Source organism: Pseudorca crassidens, chromosome 3 (assembly GCF_039906515.1).
Source record: "Pseudorca crassidens isolate mPseCra1 chromosome 3, mPseCra1.hap1, whole genome shotgun sequence".
Classification (NCBI taxonomy): domain Eukaryota; kingdom Metazoa; phylum Chordata; class Mammalia; order Artiodactyla; family Delphinidae; genus Pseudorca; species Pseudorca crassidens.
The window spans coordinates 154,453,396-154,472,589 of NC_090298.1; the positions used below are offsets into that span (position 1 = coordinate 154,453,396).

The window sequence follows — 19,194 nt, forward strand, 5'->3', positions numbered from 1 at the left end:
TGGGCCCTTTTATTACTGGAAATAACTCTGCTGAGTAGTCTGGGCTTGCTGGGGATAGAGCAGCCACTGTGTTCTTTTCCTCCTTCCCTAAGAACACAAATGACTGTGTTTACGAGAGGGGTCTGAGTGGAAAGCAGATTTCTCACTTCGCTTCTTTTTTCCATTGGGTTACATCCACACAAGAATGTGGGCAAAGTTAGCCCATGATCTCCAACACTCTGAAGTGTTTAGTGAATTTAAAGAATTCATTTAGAACTTTAGTACATGAAAATAAAAAGGATGTGGTTGGAGGCACTTGGAATGATACATGTCCTTCCTGTTATGGTTCCTGGTAAATCAGTGAGGGTCACCATCATCGAAGCTAATTTTACATGTAAGGTTCAGTGCCTAGGGCCATAGAGCTTTGAAAGACTTCTGAAAATATTGAAATAATGTATAAAATCTACATACGCATAGATACAAACAGAAAAATTTAAATTAATAACTGCTTAATTGTTTACAAATTGTTTTATGACAACTAGACAACTACAGTTCATTGCAATTCTTATATAGATATTAAAATAGTGAAGTATAATCAAACCCAATAAGATTAAAATCATAAGAAAAATGAATAATTTATCTTATAATAAAGTCAAAATTATAAAAATTAGAACACTTCAATTTCATTTATTATAATTATTCATGATATTTATTGGGTTTGTGGGTATATTTTAATATGCCTAATACAACACTGGGTATGGACTCCAAAAGAAGAAATATATGAACTATGAAGGTCCTAAAATGGACCTACCATCATCTATTCGCATAGAAATTTTGAGTTTTCTCTTTGCTGTGTCACTCATCTGTTGACTTCTTTTCATTCCCATGCCACTTCATCATTATTTATCATCTGAATCACCCCAACTGTTTAGTATTAGTACCTCCTGCCTCCAATTGTGCCTTTCTCTTATCAATCATGCCCGCTGCAGCTTAGCGTCATCCTCCATCCAGCTCTGACCTTGTTCTCCCTTCTCAGTGTCTCCCAGTGCTTGCAGAGTAAAATCCAACTTTCTTAACGTGATAAAAAATAACCTCCTGCTGTGATTTATGTCATAGAGTGTTCTGCCTATGTTTTCCTCTACGAGTTTGATAGTTTCTGGCCTTACATTTAGGTCTTTAATCCATTTTGAGCTTATTTTTGTGTATGGTGTTAGAGAGTGATCTAATCTCATACTTTTACATGTAGCTGTCCAGTTTTCCCAGCACCACTTATTGAAGAGGCTGTCCTTTCTCCACTGTACATTCCTGCCTCCTTTATCAAAGATAAGGTGACCATATGTGCATGGGTTTATCTCTGGGCTTTCTATCCTGTTCCATTAATCTATCTTTCTGTTTTTGTGCCAGTACCATACTGTCTTGATTACTGTAGCTTTGTAGTATAGTCTGAAGTCAGGGAGCCTGATTCTTCCAGCTCCGTTTTTCACTCTCAAGATTGCTTTGGCTATTTGGGGTCTTTTGTGTTTCCACAGCCACTATGGAGAACAGTATGGAGGTTCCTTAAAAAACTACAAATAGAACTACCATATGACCCAGCAATCCCACTACTGGGCATATACCCTGAGAAAACCATAATTCAAAAAGAGTCATGTACCAAAATGTTCATTGCAGCTCTATTTACAATAGCCCGGATATGGAAACAACCTAAGTGTCCATCATCGGATGAATGGATAAAGAAGATGTGGCACATATATACAATGGAATATTGCTCAGCCATAAAAAGAAACGAAATTGAGCTATTTGTAATGAGGTGGATGGACCTGGAGTCTGTCATACAGAGTGAAGTAAGTCAGAAAGAGAAAGACAAATACCGTATGCTAACACATATATATGGAATCTAAGAAAAACAAAAAATGTCATGAAGAACCTAGGGGTAAGACAGGAATAAAGACACAGACCTACTAGAGAATGGACTTGAGGATATGGGGAGGGGAAGGGTAAGCTGTGACAAAGCGAGAGAGTGGCATGGACATATATACACTACCAAAGGTAAAATAGATAGCTAGTGGAAGCAGCCTCATAGCACAGGGAGATCAGCTTGGTACTCTGTGACCACCTAGAGGGGTGGGATAGGGAGGGTGGGAGGGAGAGAGACGCAAGAGGGAAGAGATATGGGAACATACGTATATGTATAACTGATTCACTTTGTTATAAAGTAGAAACTAACACACCATTGTAAAGCAATTATACTCCAATAAAGATGTAAAAAAAAAAAAAGCTTGAAAAAGAAAAATATCCTCCTGATTATGGCCCAAATAACTCACCTCCCCAGACCCATGTGTCTCACTCCCAAACATTGTCTTCTCTTCTCCTTTTCCATAGACACTTTACCTTTTATTCATATTGAGTAAATAGTTTCTTATGTAATGAATACGTTTTGTTTTCTTTGGGCTTTTGCATGTATTGTTCTCTCTACTGGAAACTTATCCCTCACCATAATAGTGCACAGTGGATCTCCTCGTCACTGACATCTTAGAAATCATTTGTTCTCCTTGTCAAGATAAATTGGGTGGTTATTCTGTCAGCTCCCAAATCTCCCTTTTCGCTCCTTGAACCTTCCACTCTCCAGCCATAATACTCTACTGATTTTTCCCTTTCCAAGTTACACTCAGGCCTCCTTCTCTGTGTTCCTTTCACATTGTTTTCCTCTTTGGAATTCCCTAGCTCATTCTTTTACTATTCAACTCATATGCATTCTCCAAGGTCTTTAAACCATACTACCTCCAAGAAGGTGTCTCTGGTTACTACTCCCCACTGTAAAAAATTTCATTCTCAGAACACATAGCATAATTATCTGTTTAATTTACTCAACATTTACCATATATGTCTCTGAAACATCACTGGTGTCTTGTTATATATGATTATTCAGTGGTAGTATAAATAGTTCTGATATGAAAAGAATCAGTTGCAAGTTCTTTTAGGGCAAAAAGTATATATACGCCCAGTTAGCACCTAGCAGAATAGTCTGTTTACATATCAGAGGCTTGGTAAAAATTAAAATAATTAATTGAATGAATAAGTAGATAAATGACAAAATAATGATTTTGTTGAATGAATAATAGTGGCAAATGGGAAGGGGTGATTTTATCAGTTGAGAAAAAATTGTGAAAAGTTATTTAAAAATCAGATTATACGAGCCTTTAATAAATGTGGCTTTGAGAAATCACTAGTGGTAACTTGCTATGAATTCTTGACCAAAATAAAATTGACTGGTGAGAATCTTCTCAGGGAAAAAGTATTGCATACGTCAGATCAGTGTTCTGTGCACGTCTCCATATTCTCTTAGTTCGCACACTATTTTTATGAGTTTAGACTTTGTTTACATCTAAAACTGAAGGAATTAATATAATGCAACATCTGCTGATAGATTATTTAATTTGCCAGTATTTTAACCTCAGAACAAAATATTGTGGTGATTACCACCTGTTTTTGTGTTTCAGTCTGTAGAATAGTGTTGTAACCTTAGCCTTCATGTTTTATGAAGATGTTAAATAGCATACTGCTGTGTTAAACATACCAAACCGTTAATTAGCATCTTCTTGATGAGATAGAACATAGTAAATATGGGATAGCGCATAGACATTGTGATTATATATGCTAACTAATATAATTTATTTTGGGGTTAACATTTAAAAATATTAGAAATAATAAGAGAAATTAAGATCTGAGAGGGAAGTCACAAAACTCTGTTGTAGCTCTTATACTAACCCAGCCTGAGGCTGTATTTCCACATGATTTCAAAAAACAACGTGAGCAGTAAGAAACAAAACAGAAACAGAACCATAAAAAAGAAAATAGGTCAGCAGGTTTCCATTTCTGTGTTTTTGATGTTTTGTTTTGTCTTCACTACAGAAAAAATAGCTGAGTGCCTGAATTGTTCATTTTGCTGCCAGTTTTGTTGATAAGATGTTCCATAGCTTTTTGAATCTTAGAAATCAGCTTACTGGAGACTTTGTCTACTGTCTATAAACAGTGTACTGTCTACTATCCAAACAGCAATCAGTAGCTGCCCACCGAACATTCTTACTTATTCCATCCATACTGTATGGCTGTGCTGGCATGTGGCTGATTAGCTAGAAGCTACAATTCCCTGCATCTAGATGGGACCATATGACTAGTTCTTACCAATGGAATATGAGCCGTGGTGATGTGTTTTAATTCTGGACTAAGTTGATTAACAAAATTGGGCATGTCTTCTCCATACTCTTGTTCATTCTCCATCTTATTGCTGGATGCATCTCAAGCTCCTAGAGATGGTGGAGCCATAAGATTGAAGGAGTCCCTGAATTACTCAACTGAGAAAGGCTACTCACTGACCAGGAGTATCTGCACAGGAGTTATGTGAGCAAGCGATACACTTACATGTGTAAGTTACTAAAATGTGGCAGTGTATTTGTTATAGTAACTAGAATTATCATGTGACCATTAACAGTAGCATTGAGATCTTGATGGTGCCCTGGCTATTCACAATTAGATTTTTTGCTGCCAAATTTGATTGCATACTCCAAAGAAGTCTTAACAAATGCAATTCTAGAGTTAACATTCTTTTTAATCATCTGTCTATTCCTGTAAAAAAATACATATTCAGTGCTTTTGATGATAAAGTGCTATCAGTGCAGAAGTAAATAATTTAGGCAGTGCATCTGTTTCCAAGGGAAAACAAATATTGCCCAATTATTTACAATTACAGTAATTGCTATAAGGGAAACAAAAAACAGGAGCTATAAACAGGTAAACTCGATGTCCTACTCTAGTCGGGAGGGGAGGGGTGATCAGGTAAAGATTCTGAGAAAATGATATTTAAGCTGTTTAGAAGTGGGCCAGTTAAAGAGGGGTAATAGAGAAGGGAGACAAGAGAGAACAGAATGTGAGAAGGCCTTGAAACATGAAAAGGCTTGGTGCTTCGGAATTTTGTGGCCATGCCAAGATATTTTGTTTATCTAAGTAGTATGGTATCCCCTTGTCATAAGCATTATGTTAGCACTCAGTCAGAAAGCAGCTAGTATGTATGAATCTGTTGTTATGCACACAGCCGAATCCTTGGTAGAATAGGGGAGGTAAACATCTATAATGAAGGGTCCTGACACTCAAAGTGATACAGTCTGGCATGGAGTCAGTATGAATACTCACATAACAAAGAATAACACAGATATCACATAATCAGATTAGACTTCCTGTTTATTGCTAGCATACACAAACAGAGCTAAGGTGACTACTCTCCTGGATTTATGTACAGAATCTGGGACAAAAAACATTAAGTTTCTTCCATTGGGGTAACTAAGTGGAAATGCTGTGACCTTTGATTACCCATTGGTTGATGACCATGTAAAAGAGGCCACCACGCACAGAGAAGCAGAGCGGAGAGTTGGGGGATCAGGAGTGTAAGCAAGATGAGGGTCCTGCGTCAACGCCTGGATCCAGCTGTACCTAATGCCATCTCATCCTTAATTCTCTCCTTCCTTCTCCTCCTTATCCATGTTCCTCTTCCTTTTCTTCATCCTCTTCTTCTTTTGATTTTTTTTTTTCGGGTGAACTTTATTTATACCTTTTCTTCTTTAATCAGGTTTGAGTGTGTCAACTGAAAGCATACCCAGAAAAATAATGCCAGGTTCCACAGAGACCTATAAATCAGAAGAAGGAGCTTAGTAGTTGCAATTAGGCATAGAAAGTAAAGTTAGTTGCCACCTAAAGTCAAATTTAAGTATAAAATCATGCCATTCAAGGGGATGTTCCTCATATATGAAGTCATTTTAGTGACTATATCCCAGAAAAAGTTTTAGGATTAATATGACATACTTTATAAAAGTTGCTGAAGCATAGCAGTGCATCAAAGAAAAGCTTTGACTTATTAATAGTTACCTAAAACTGTATGTATCTTTCAATTAAAAACTCAGTAAAATATAAGAGCTGAGTCATTTGTTCCATAAAATATAAATGAATTACAGTCAAAAGCTTTCATTCTTTCCCACTTTTTTTAATGACCTACATACTGTAAACCAAAAATATATTCCTCCTGGAACCTAAGTCAAATGGACAGTAGTTTGACCAATTTATGTGGCATTTTACAGCTAACTTTTAATTACGACTCAAGGAGCGGTCCTGAAAGGTTGACGTCTAATGTATGGAGCCTTAGGCCATACCATAATAGGTTCCTACAGGAAAAGCCACATTTTGCTCAAAGAAGGAATCATAGTGAATAACATTTCACAAAAATTCAAACATAAGAATGCAAAATTGAAACGCTAATACCTCAAATGTGGGTGATGCCAAGCATTTTTCATAGTATAATCACGGTAACAGGGGAACAAGTTTTCCTGGCTAAATGAGGCTCCTTTTCCTATTGCCTATGAAGTACTGACTTTCAGAGTTTTCGGTACACTTTACGCTAAACCTCTTTGGGATATAATTCCCATCAAAATCACTCATTCAGAAATTAGATATATTGTGTATCAAAGGTATTACTACAAGAGATTATAGGCTGCTCTACTCAGAAAATTTAGCCCCGTTGGTGAATTTCACTGGAACTACCTCAGCAGCCATAGGATGAAAAACACACTATAAAAGGCTTTATCTTTAGGGAATCTGCCTCACCTCCACATTTCAGCCTTGCCAACAACTTTTTTCTGGACTTATTCCCAAACTTTGGCCTCAGATCTAGATTTTTTTTTTTTGCCTGTCTTCTCGGACTTTATCTGTAGAATAAACTTTTCTAAGTCAAGACACCCTCATGTGGTAGGCCTTTTTATATATCTTAGTCCACACTGGATACCCTTCCCCATTCTTGTCTCATAGAACCCTAACTTGAGCCCATATTTTTCAAACAGGAAAGCTTGAACAATTCTAGATTACTCCTAGAGACAGAAAACAAACCAAAACTGACCTAGGTGAAAAAAATAGGTGACTTGCATAACTTAAGAATACAAGGGCAAAGTAGAGTGATTTTTTTCAGGAAGGTCCAGAATCAGGATCTCAAGTGATGTCACCAGAACTCGTTTTTTCTCTGTGTTGTGATTTTCCTTCATTTCGGACCCATTCAGTCAGTCTCTTCCCCTGTGGAAAACACCAACACTATCAGACTTATATGTGGTCCTCTGAGTAGTTAGTCCCAGCATAAGAGAAAGTTTCACTTTCCTAAGTTCCAGAAAATCCAAGGATTCCTGGCTGGCTTTGGTCATGTTTCCATTCTGTTGTGGCCAGAAGAGAGAACATGCTGATTGGCCAAGACTGGATAATATACTCATAATTGGAGCCCAAAGACTGATAATAAGAAATGGGTGAATCCAAAAATTAAGGTCAGTGCGCTGTTATCAAAGGAAGGAAGGGTAGATGTTGATCAGGCAAACAGATCAAAACAAATGTCCTTTATAGACCCACTGCCATAACAGAAGGCACACCTAACTTCTCCTGTGATCAAGGCGTCATTTCTTTCTAGTACTTACTATATTTGATCCCAACTAGAAATTGCAGTGATTGCAAAGATTACAAATTGCAATGATTTGTAGGGCTCAGTCTTTTTCTTACTGCAGTCTCTATGGACCTGTGATGATTAATCCACATCTAAATGTATCTCTAAAGGAGTTATGGTGATTGTATAGTCAATCCCAAGAGAAGCATGTCTAGTTTAAACAGCCCAAATAATCACAGTGCCATTTCCCCAAATTCAAGGAGCCTATCCCTCAGCAGTGAACTGAAGCCAAACTCCTCCTGGGAGACTAAATGCAGAAAAGGAATTGATTTTGTTCGGTTTCTCACTAACATTAATTACCATTCTTTGATGTGCCTCAGATGCTCCTTGACAGTGAGATGATCTGCTTGTGGCAAAAAGCCATTCATTTCCATCTGTAATGAAGCTTGTCTTTGTCCTGGTTAAATACAGACTGGTTATGAGGGTCACATTATTTGAAAATGTGTTACCTGCCTTCAAGAGACAGATATTGATATGAAGTGATCTTTCTTTTTTCCTCAGAAGACAATTTGATAAATTTCAGGCATATATTTAGAGCACTTGTTGGCTTCTAATGGAATGAACTGGGGACACAAATTATGGCTTGGACTTCTATTACAGGATGTTAAGGGAACTAGTAGGTACATAATATATGAGTTTCATAAGATTAGCAAGCTGTGTCTTATCCATAATTGTACTTATGATAGTAGTGCCTGGCATATAACAGGCACTCACAAAATATTGGTGGGGCTTCCCTGGTGGCACAGTGGTTGAGAGTCCGCCTGCCGATGCAGGGGACACGGGTTCGTGCCCTGGTCTGGGAAGATCCCACATGCCGCGGAGCGGCTGGGCCCGTGAGCCATGGCCGCTGAGCCTGCGCGTCTGGAGCCTGTGCTCCGCAACGGGAGAGGCCGCAACAGTGAGAGGCCCACGTATCGCAAAAAAAAAACCAAACAAACAAACAGAAAAAATATTGGTGAACAAATAGATTACAGGATAAAATAAAATTCTGAAGCAGTCCAATTCTAAGTCATATTTAATCTGGTGAAAAATTAATTGAAAATCCTCTTTGAAATTCAGTACAACATGGGAAAAATAAACAGGTCACATAGCTAGAAGATCAATAAGTTGAACCCAGGTACGTTTGATTCCAGAGTCTACTCTTTTTTGTCTTTCATTCACTTTGTCAGCACAGCAGATTTTATGCCTAAGGGGCATGGACTCCAGGAATAAACTCTTGGGTTAAATTCCAGGATTCCACCACTCACTACCATGTGACTTTTGGAGGAGCTGCTTAAACTCTCTGTGTTTCAGTTTCAGCAACTGGAAACTGGGACTATTATGTGACAACTTAAAAACATATTTTTTAGGTGATTAAAAGAGTTCCTGACCGTAGAAGAGTCTACACATTTTCTTGTTAAATAAGTTCCAAAAACAAGTGCAATTTTTAGTCAAAACAAAAAAATTCAACGAAAGCAACCGGTGTTTTAAACAAAGGTCATTTTTATCAGAAGTTACCCCATATTTATTTTATTAGATCATACTCTAAATCAATGTCAAAGCCAAGAATATAGAGAAGACTTCATGATACCTGTAGCCTTATTTATAAACATGCTGGAAATGTCAGAGGGCTTTAGTATACATGGATACACCTGGTCATGAATTCCGTCCATTCTGATGATAGCTTATTTCAATTACTTTATAGAGTTCCTTGGGGTGGTTCTCTACCTTCTTTGCACACTCTTAATTCCAATATAGATCTCTACCACACTTCTTTGATACTGATGGTTTCCTGAGTAGAGCAAAATTTGAGTGCAGTCATATTATTTCCACAAATATTTGTTGGTTTTGCAAAGCATTTTAAAATTGAAACCGGGTATTCCTATATATAGGGTTCAGTTATCACCAGAAATTTCTCATTGGTCACTCTTCTCTGCTTCTTCCAGCCTTTCTTCGGCTCCTCTTATCCTCAAGATGCCACTCAGATTTTCCAACTTCTCTGTTTTAGCCACTTGCCTGCTCCCATAGTTTCTATGCCGAATAATTTAGATCTTTGTCCCTTACTTGACTTTGGACCTTTCTTTGCATTTTTGAAGATTGATTAATGTACTCACATAAGACAAGGGCAATGTGCTTTGAATTCTACACTTTATATCTGCAGAGGGTTTGACAGTTCATTCTTTCTTTAGTTTCAAGCAACCCAGGCTGGTTCTGCTTAATTAAATGAATGGAATTTACTGGAAGGATATGAACTAGTTCCATTTAAAAAAAAATTACAAAATCAAGTCTCCAATAGGACAGGATCTGGGAAGTCGGGACTAATGGAGAGTCTCAGCTATCTTCTGTTTTCTATCTCTCCTCCAGGCTCACATTCCATGGAGAGGATATTATTTGTCCTAGTTTACAAGAAGTATTCATTTATCTCCTGAGAGAAGTACACAGTCTTTGACAGTTCCACCTAGATTGTATCTAATGAGGAAAGTGTGGTTCCCCAGATAAAATCAGAGCTTTCTTATTAGAAGGTGGAGAAATGGAAGCTGGGCAAAAGAGCTGATATGTGCTACACTCTGAGTTTAGTTACTTAACATAAACCATTAACAGTTTTAGGTCACATTATGTTGAATATATTAAAATATGACATTTACTATAATAAAAAATGTATATAGGTTGAACAGATTCAAAATAACTTTTGATTTTTATGGCTCAGGTTTTCTATAAGCCAAACTGAATTTTCTGGAATAAGTACAGGAAAAAAACAAAGATTGCTAAGGAAAAAAAAATTCAATATAGCAGATTTACTCTAGATACTTAAAAGCATTAGGAAATTTTAAAAACAGCCATTTTCATTATGTCACATTATTCCTGCGATTCAAATAATAAAAGACCTAAATATTTGAGGATTATCATCTGTAAAAAGGAAAGAACAATCCCAATTTTTTCTCCTAGTTTTCTAGTGGAATTGTTATGAGAATATCATCCATTTTAAATGATTTCAACTACTTTCCATGGACTGAAAAAACAAAAAACCAAAAATACAACGTAGTATATATATTTTCCCAAAGGCATAAATTAGAGGAGGCTTCATCTAAACATCTGCTGTCTGGTTTATTTCCTGCCTTGACCTAACAAGTAGGTATGAGATTGTTAACTGATTTGGAATGTATATAGTTACCATCTACCATTCCCAAATGACTGCAGTATCAATGCTTAGCTGCCATTTCATTGTACCTTAATGTTTCCACTGGTATGTGCTAATCTAAGAGATACAAAGATAAAATACCTGTTTTTCCCCAAGGAGTTTATAATTTAACAAAAATATACAATAAACAAAAATGGCAATATAACATAAGAAATATTCTAATGGGTTGTATAGGTTAAAAGAAAAAAATGTTTATGTATACTTTTTTTTTTAATGGGTACTTAGGGGGAAGAGAACAAAGTTGTATGAGGCAGAGCTGAGGATAATTTTCAAGATATTAGACTGGGGATTGGTTAGCATGAGATCAATATAAAATTTTTGCCTATAAAATTAAGCTCAAAGTGATTATTTACACTAAATAATTAAGATAACTCATTGCTCAAAATCTTTTGAGTATTTAATCAGAGCTTCACTGTATATAGGACTTTCTGAAGGAGCAAATAATAAACTGCTTAGTAGGACTAATGATAAGTAATGTGTCTAATTTTAGGCTTAGCGTTTTAGAAAATAAAAATACAAGACATCCAGTTAAATCTGAATTTCAAATATATGATGAATAATTGATTTAGTATAACCATGTGCCATGTAATACTTGGGACATATTTATACTAAAAAATATTCCTAGTTATATTTGAAATGCAAATTTAAGTAGGTATTTTCTAGTGTATCTAGCAATCGTAGCCAGGCTGAAAAAAAAAAAGAATAGCTTTGAGATGTGAAAATGAAGCAAAGACTGAGAGGAAATGGTAACCAATGTGTATATCTCGGTGGGGGTTGGGGAAGTATTACGTAGCCAAAAGATGTTTTTCATCAAAGCAGTATTATTATCTGAAGACTTTATGATTTTTTAGTTACTTAAGTACAATGGGATATTTTATGCCACGCTTTATATAAATACCCTCTGTCTCTGAGAAACTTCAGGAAAAGTGACTTTCTGTCTATAGGTTTGAAAAAACATCCCAACTACGGCTTGGCATTAATCAAAATCCAAACTAACATAAATACCAAATTCTTCTATGACTCTATTGATTGTTTAGTCTTGGAAAGATTGCATTGTTTTATGTGGACTAAAATTCTGGTTGCATTAATTGTAAAACAGTTATGACCTTAGGAATCATATTATAATTCTCATAGAGCTTGAAATTGGTAATCAAAATCCTAAAAGTTTTTTTTTTTGATATATTTTGGAAAGTTCATAGACTTGTCATCCTGGTCAGAACAGATTTACTCTTGTACATGATTCCTTAATTTAAACAAGCTTTATACTGATGTCTTCAGTAATGAAATGAATGCAAGGAACTAACAGAAACTCTTCTGTGGTACTTTAATCTATATAGTGTCATTCCTTTAGATAGAAATCATAACCTAAGAAACTCCCTCTGATATCCTGAAAATTAATCTGTGCATGGACTATATGAGCAAAGAGGACTGCAGAAAAATAACCATTACATTTGTTTCACCGAATTCTTAACTGAGAAGCTCTTAAAAATCAGGAAAAACTGAAAACATTGTTTTTGTATAAGATTTCTTCTTAAGGGGTGGGAGCCTACATTTATACATTCTGTTTGGGTAAAGCAGTTCACTTCTACTCGCTTATGTTTAGCCCTTAACAATACTATGGAAGAATGTAAAGGTCATTTTTTATGCCTTGAAAACTGCTGCATAAGATGAAAATATGAAACCATAGAGCATATGAAACATATTTTCATAGAAAATATGAAAAAAAACTTTCCTAGAAAAATATGAGTATGTAGAATAAGATCTCCTTGCTATCATTTTTATGTATTTCTAAATATCTAAATAGTTCCTTATATACTACTTTAAATCAATACAATAATCACTATAAATGACATACCTCCAAATTCACTTCAGAAAACCTTTAGCAAAACAATTATATTACAGTCACCATTGAAAACAGTAATTATTTTCTTTTTCTTCCATAATTCTTTTAAAGAGAGTATGAGAGAAAGCCAAAGGAAATAAAATCATAAAACAACTTATTGTAGAGCCATGGCATTTTTGAACTAAAAAGAAACTCATGAATAATCCTTCCAGTTCTTCATTCAAAAACATATATTGAGTCCTGTCATAGCTTGAGCTGCTACAGAAAAATAACATAGACTGAGTAGCTTTAACAGCAGGCATTTATTGCTCACAGTTCTGGAGGCTGGGGAATCCAAGATCAAGGTGCTGGCAGATTTGATTCTTGGTGAGGGCTCTCTTTCTGTCTTACGAATGGCTGCCATCTTGCTCTGTGCTCACATGACTTCTCAGTGAGCATGTAGAGAGAGACAACAAGATGTCTGGTCTCTTCCTACGAGAGCGCTAGTCCTATTATGAGGATCTCTCCTTATAACCTCATCTAAAACTAATTATCGCCCAAAGGACCTACCTCCACATACTATCACATTGTGGGATAGGGCTTCAGTATATAAATTTGGGGGGCACTTAGACATTCAGTCCATAATAGGTGCCCACATAAGCAAGGAATTACTCTGTATACTAGATATACAGTACTAAACAAATCAGATAAAAAATTCAGTCCTCTACATACTGTATGATTTCAATTACATGACATTTGGGGAAAGACAAAATTGTAACAGTGATAAAACAATCCCAGTGGTTGCCAGGGCTTTGGAGACAGAGGATTGAATTGGTGAAGCACAGGGAATTTTTTAGAGTGTTGAGACTGTTCCATATGATACCGTGATAGTGGATACATGACATTATGCATTTGCCAAAACCCATAGAAATTTGCAGTACAAGGAGTAAATCTTAATGCGTATAAGTTAAAACAAAATCATTTAAGACATTGAGATTTCTCGAATAGAATGTGGAATGTGACCAAATAATCCAACTGTATTACGTATTTTATGAAACAATCTCACTGTAGGAATTGGAGGGGAGAACAACTACTGACCCAAGTAAATTTAGAAATGACTGAAGTCTGTAAGAATAAAGGCAAAAGAAACTTTACATAAGTACTGTTCTCTAGTTGATGAAATAGTTTCCCATGGGAGTATGAGTTAACAATTGTGATACGGTATACCTGTATACCAGAACTGAACAATTAAATAAATGGATGCCAGAGATTGAGGGGCAGGTTTCTCACTGCTGTAATGGAAGTTTACAGATTAGCATTGGGAAGAGGCAAGAATAATCTATGTGGTAACATATTAGAGAATGCTCCAGTAAGAAGCAGCAAGCTTTACACCCAGATTGTGTTTCTAATACCACTATGCAATAAAAGGAACCACTGTTTCTTAAAGAAGTTGTTGATTCTAAGACTGAGATGGAAGAAATACAGATACAGAATAAGCCTGAAACATCTTGTATTGCCAGAAAGCAAAGAAATGCTTTTTCTAAAAAATTGGTAGTATGTTCAAGGGAACTCAACTAAAAGAGCTACCAATGACAAAAGCTGAGCTAAATAAATAAATAAAGTATTGGATTATAACCCAAAGCATAAAATAAATATCAATGGATCTATGTAGGTATAAATAAGTAATTGAGTAAATAAATAAATGGAGGGGATAGGTGTAGTTAAATCTCCTGAGTAGAAGAATTCCAAATAATTTTTGTAGATACTCCACTCTGAAGGAGGTGGAACATAACTCCTTACTCTGTAAATGTGGGCCCTGCATAATGACTTCTTTCCAAAGTGTACAGTATGGAAAGGAAGAAAAAAAGTAACTTTGCAGTGGAGAAACCTAACAAATGCTACTTCGACCAGCTGATCAAGGTCAACATCAACAGTGATACGTCATATTAGTAGTATCTACCCATCATATGATATGATGAGAATAGCTTTTTACCTGTGATCCTCCTTTCCAAATCCATAACCCTAGTCCAATCAAGAGAAAAATATCAGAAATCTCAACTGAGGGCTATGCAACCAAATACTTTACCAGTATTCCTCAAAAATGTTAAGATTATCAGAGACAAAGAAAGTTTGAGAAACTGTCATAGCCAAGAGGAGCCGAAGGAGACATGAGGGCTAAATGTAATGTGATATTCTGGGTGAGATCTGGAACAGAAAAAGATTATTAGGTAAAAACTAAGACAATTAGAATAAAGTGTGGATTTTAGTTAATAATATGTATTAATATTGATTCATTAATTGTAACAGATGTGCCATATTAATGTTTAATGTTAATAGTAGGAAAATTGGGTGAGGGGTATATGGATGTCTTCTGTACTTACTATCTTTAAAATTTTTCTGTAAACCTTAACTGTTCTAAAAAACAGAATTTATTTTTTTTTTAATTTCTGCGCTTGTGAAGGTTATATATTTGTGGAAAGAGATAGAAACATAAATAAAAAATAAAATATATGATATGAGAGTTGGTGATAAATCCTGTAAAGAAAAATAGTGTGACAAGGAATGGAAAATATTGGCCAGAGTGGCAGTGAAGGATTTGCCTCATTGCTTATCCACAGATCTCTGTGGGGATAGAGCCAGGGGTTGAGCGATGACCTGGATATAACAGGCTTCTAGTAGTGAATGATGTAAATAAGATAAGAGGAATGATAAGTCCTGGGAAATCTCAAGGTAAATATTATTAGTGACACTCTAGAAGGGGAAGGAGAAGTAAAAGTCTTTACCAGGAAAGTACAGAATCGTCTGGGCACTCCTTCATTCCAGTCGACAATGTGGAACCAAGGGAAGAGGTGATTTGGAGCGTGTAGAGGGTTGAGACTCTTATTTTAAATGGAGAAGATCAGTGCAATTTGCTCCTTTTATAGATGAGAAATCTGAGACTGAAGAACTCAAAATAATCATCTCTTGCTCCCATACCACGATAGTAACAAATTTTGGACCGGCACCCAAGTTTCTAGATTTCTAAACCAAAACACTTTCTTGTACCCCAAATGCTTCCCCTTGTTGATGATGGTGAAATACACCAGAGGCATTTGCCCTTTGAGAATATTCAGATAAAGGAAATAAATATAAATACTTATAATAAATAAATATAAAATAAATACATTTGTTATGGCATAAATGATCAATAAGATCATACTTTGATTTATGTATTTTACTTGGGTTTCTGTTTTGAATATTAATTATTGAGAAAATTTTTGGTCTGAAGTGGTAAATACAGCCCTGACTTCAACTTATGAGTCTCAACTTGTGGAGTTAGCCAATTTAATTTTTGCTTCCTAGAATTTAACTTTTGCTTCCTAGACAGCTCAGATTCCATTTAGATTGGCTTATTGGTATTTAAAATTAGCTTCTCCATATATGTTAGGTTCTGCCATCCTTATGTAATAGCCACTTGAATATAAATAAACTCAAAAGTAAATAGAAGTTAGCTGATTCAAATGAAAATCATTTAATTGGGATATAGTCAAGATTTAAAAAACATATTGAGAACCTATTTTATGGTTGAGATTGAGTTGTATTCACACATGGCACCACTTTGATCCTTAGCACAAATACTTTACCCATAGTAAACATTGAATTAGTATCTGTTGTAGGAATGAATTGATTTTCTATGACATGTCCTTGTTCTGAAGCCTATTATGTGATAAATAAACCAATCCATTTTGTCAGTTCTAGAGTTCTTTTAGCAAGGTGAGTTCCCAAGGGAAAAGTAGAGATGAGTGTGTATATATAACATTTCTGTAAGTGTGTTTTATTTTAAATTAGAAAAAGAGAAGGAAATAAAAAAAACTTTGGTATGAAAGAAGTCAAAATGAATAGAAGGAAACTGAATGAGGAAGCTTGAAGAATAGAATTATTTGTTTAGATAAGAATAAAGCAGAAGAAAAATATCTGCACCAGCTTTCCTGGTTTTGAAAATGCCGTGTAGTGAAATTTACTTAATATTTTATCATGGGCTAAATCTACAATCTTAGATTTATTATTCTGAACATCATTTTCAATTGAATGGAGTATTAGGTGTAATAGGTATAAAGAAAAAATTATAGAATAGTTTAAAATGCAAGTGAAGATGCCAGGAAAGTTATGCTTTGTGAATTGTGTGTATGTGTGCTTTCTTATTCATGCTGTATTCACTACTTACCTTGTGTCTAAATTTCCTCTAAAAATAGACTGCCAAAAATCAACTTTCTGTCAGATTTGCAGTCTAGTTTTATGTGACTCAAGTTTTATTGAATATTCATGACAACTTAATAATTAACAAGATATATTTAGAAATCTGTTTTCCTTTTATTTAGATACTCCTTACACACTTATTCCTATAATCCATGAAGAAGAAAACTAAGTTTTTATTACACAGTCATGAGGCATGATTAATAACATAGTTGACAATATCAGCATTCAGAAGGTTTCAAATATCTTGAAGAAAAATATTGAACATCTCTTCCCCCAACCCCCCTACCCACAAAAAAATGTTAAACAAAAACACATATATAATATTAGATGGGGGAAATTTGGCTTGACAGAAATCCATAGTAATAAAGCACAGGCTTTTAGATGATGATAACCTCAGTAAATATTGACAGTGTGAAATGATTCTGAAAACTCCTAATACAACCTTGGGATGAATAGAATAAACAGAGCAAAAAAGAGGAATATCCCATTGTGCTTCATGCTAATGGACACAGTGTCTAATTTTTTATAAGAGCTCTTTAAAAAGGATGTTGATCAACCAAACTGCGAAGAAAACTGGAGACGTTCTAGTAAAGAATGTCTTTTATTTAGAGGATATTTAGAGGCTAAAACCGTTCTTCAAATCATGGCTGTGTGTTAAGAGCAATTAAATTTTATTAACTACTAAAGCAAATGATGGGATACAACAAGAAATTTGGCTTCAACTTAAGAACTTTATGTCATTTTGTTAGTCTTCGGATGGTATAGTTTGCAATACAAATTAATGAGATCCATCACTTAAAGAAGACTCACTGTTAAAAATATTTTCAAGAGTATCTTACTCTGAACAACCCTATATCAACTCGAGCCTTCATGGCTTTTTATACGACTCCTCGCAACAATTGCCTTTATGCCCATGCTCTGAGGAATATATTCCTGAGTGTCCTCATTTATTTTCAAGAGTAATACATGCAGTCTATTCATTCCTAATGTTTTCTCTTGTTTTGGTGGATCAAGTGACCAACTGAATATGGGGCTAATTAAAAAAGCACAATGTATGGACCCCAGGACTAGATTATCAAACCAATGGTAGCATTAAATATACTTAGTATGGAAGGCAGATTTTAAATTTTAATTAGAAGCAGAGGCTATGGTACCTCTGTTTTCTGACAATTGTCTAAGCTACAATTAAAATAAAAAGTCATTTTACACACGCCTCTTAATAAAAATGTTTGCTGGTCAACACTACCTCCAATTGCTGTATCCCGCTGTTATGAAAATTGAATGTTGTTGTACATGCAGTTTGTCCCGAAGTTTATAATTGTCACCATTTCATCACGGCTGATTATAAACTGCTTGTTGTGCCTAACAGCAGAGTGCAAGGATGACACTAATTAGAGCATTACTTTTAGGGTAGAAACAAGGAAAGAAATCATTGTAATGTAAGGCACAACACACATTTGGTAGCAGAGGGTCATTTCACATTCCTAACAGATGCTGCTTTTTTCTGAATTTCTTAATGCAAGTGAACAGTCCTTTGAAAGTTGTTGCTAGGTTGGGAAAGAAAAGAGGCCTTAAAATAAATCTCTGTGTTATTCAGTAAACCTAAATTCAGCTATGGAAATATAGAAGACTCATCTACATGTTTTACATAACAAAACAACTGCAGCATCAATATGTATGTATATGTATAAAGAGATAGATAGGTAGATAGATAGATATAGAGTCACAAACCTTTCATATATTGAATAAGCAGACCACAAGAAATAATAATAATAAAATAATATAAGTTAAAACCAAGGCAATAGAGAGACGTGGAAGTGAGGCTTAAAAACATATTTGCAGAGATTATGTTGGGAAAAGCAGTTCTAAAGATAGAAATCTGGAAATTACTTCCTTTGGGAAAAGTACTTAGCACCTTTTGCAAAATATAATAATTCTCTAACTTTTTAATCAAAAGAATTTTCTCTTCTAGCTGACAAAGAATTGTGAGGACTACTATTTCCAGTTCCTAACCAAGGCACAGCGAATTTAATGATTGTCATTCCAATGTAGTGTGATTTTTTTTCTCCTCTGAGAAAAACTGAAATTCTAGGTGTCAACACATCATCAAGTCTGCCTTGCAGGAAACTAGGTGCTGGCCTGAGCTATGCAATAAATAAACAGCTGCCATATTCAATTGATTCTTAAGAGAACCAAAAGAAGACTTTACAAATAAAGATGGCCATGCATGTAAGTGACATCATGAACATAGGGCTATTCACATGAAAAATGGGACCAAAAGCATAAAGGAAAGAACTTTTCCTCTTACTGGTTTAGAAAAAGGACTGAAATTTCTATCTTTGCATGATACCCAGAAATTTATCCTCAGTCGGTCATTAGCTTCTGTAATAATATAAGAATGAAATAAGGGCTTTCCTGGTGGCACAGTGGTTGAGAGTCCGCCTGCCGATGCAGGGC

At 35.3% G+C, this 19,194-nt stretch overlaps 1 long non-coding RNA gene across 1 annotated transcript; it reads right to left on the reverse strand.

The window, feature by feature from the left end:
* Nucleotides 1-5,198: 5,198 nt before the first annotated feature.
* LOC137220897 (uncharacterized) lies at nt 5,199-12,936 on the reverse strand. Its single transcript, XR_010941837.1, has 3 exons — nt 12,836-12,936; nt 6,917-7,086; nt 5,199-5,657 (listed from the first exon to the last, which is right to left on the reverse strand). It is a non-coding gene; the product is annotated as an uncharacterized lncRNA (long non-coding RNA).
* Nucleotides 12,937-19,194: the final 6,258 nt, after the last annotated feature.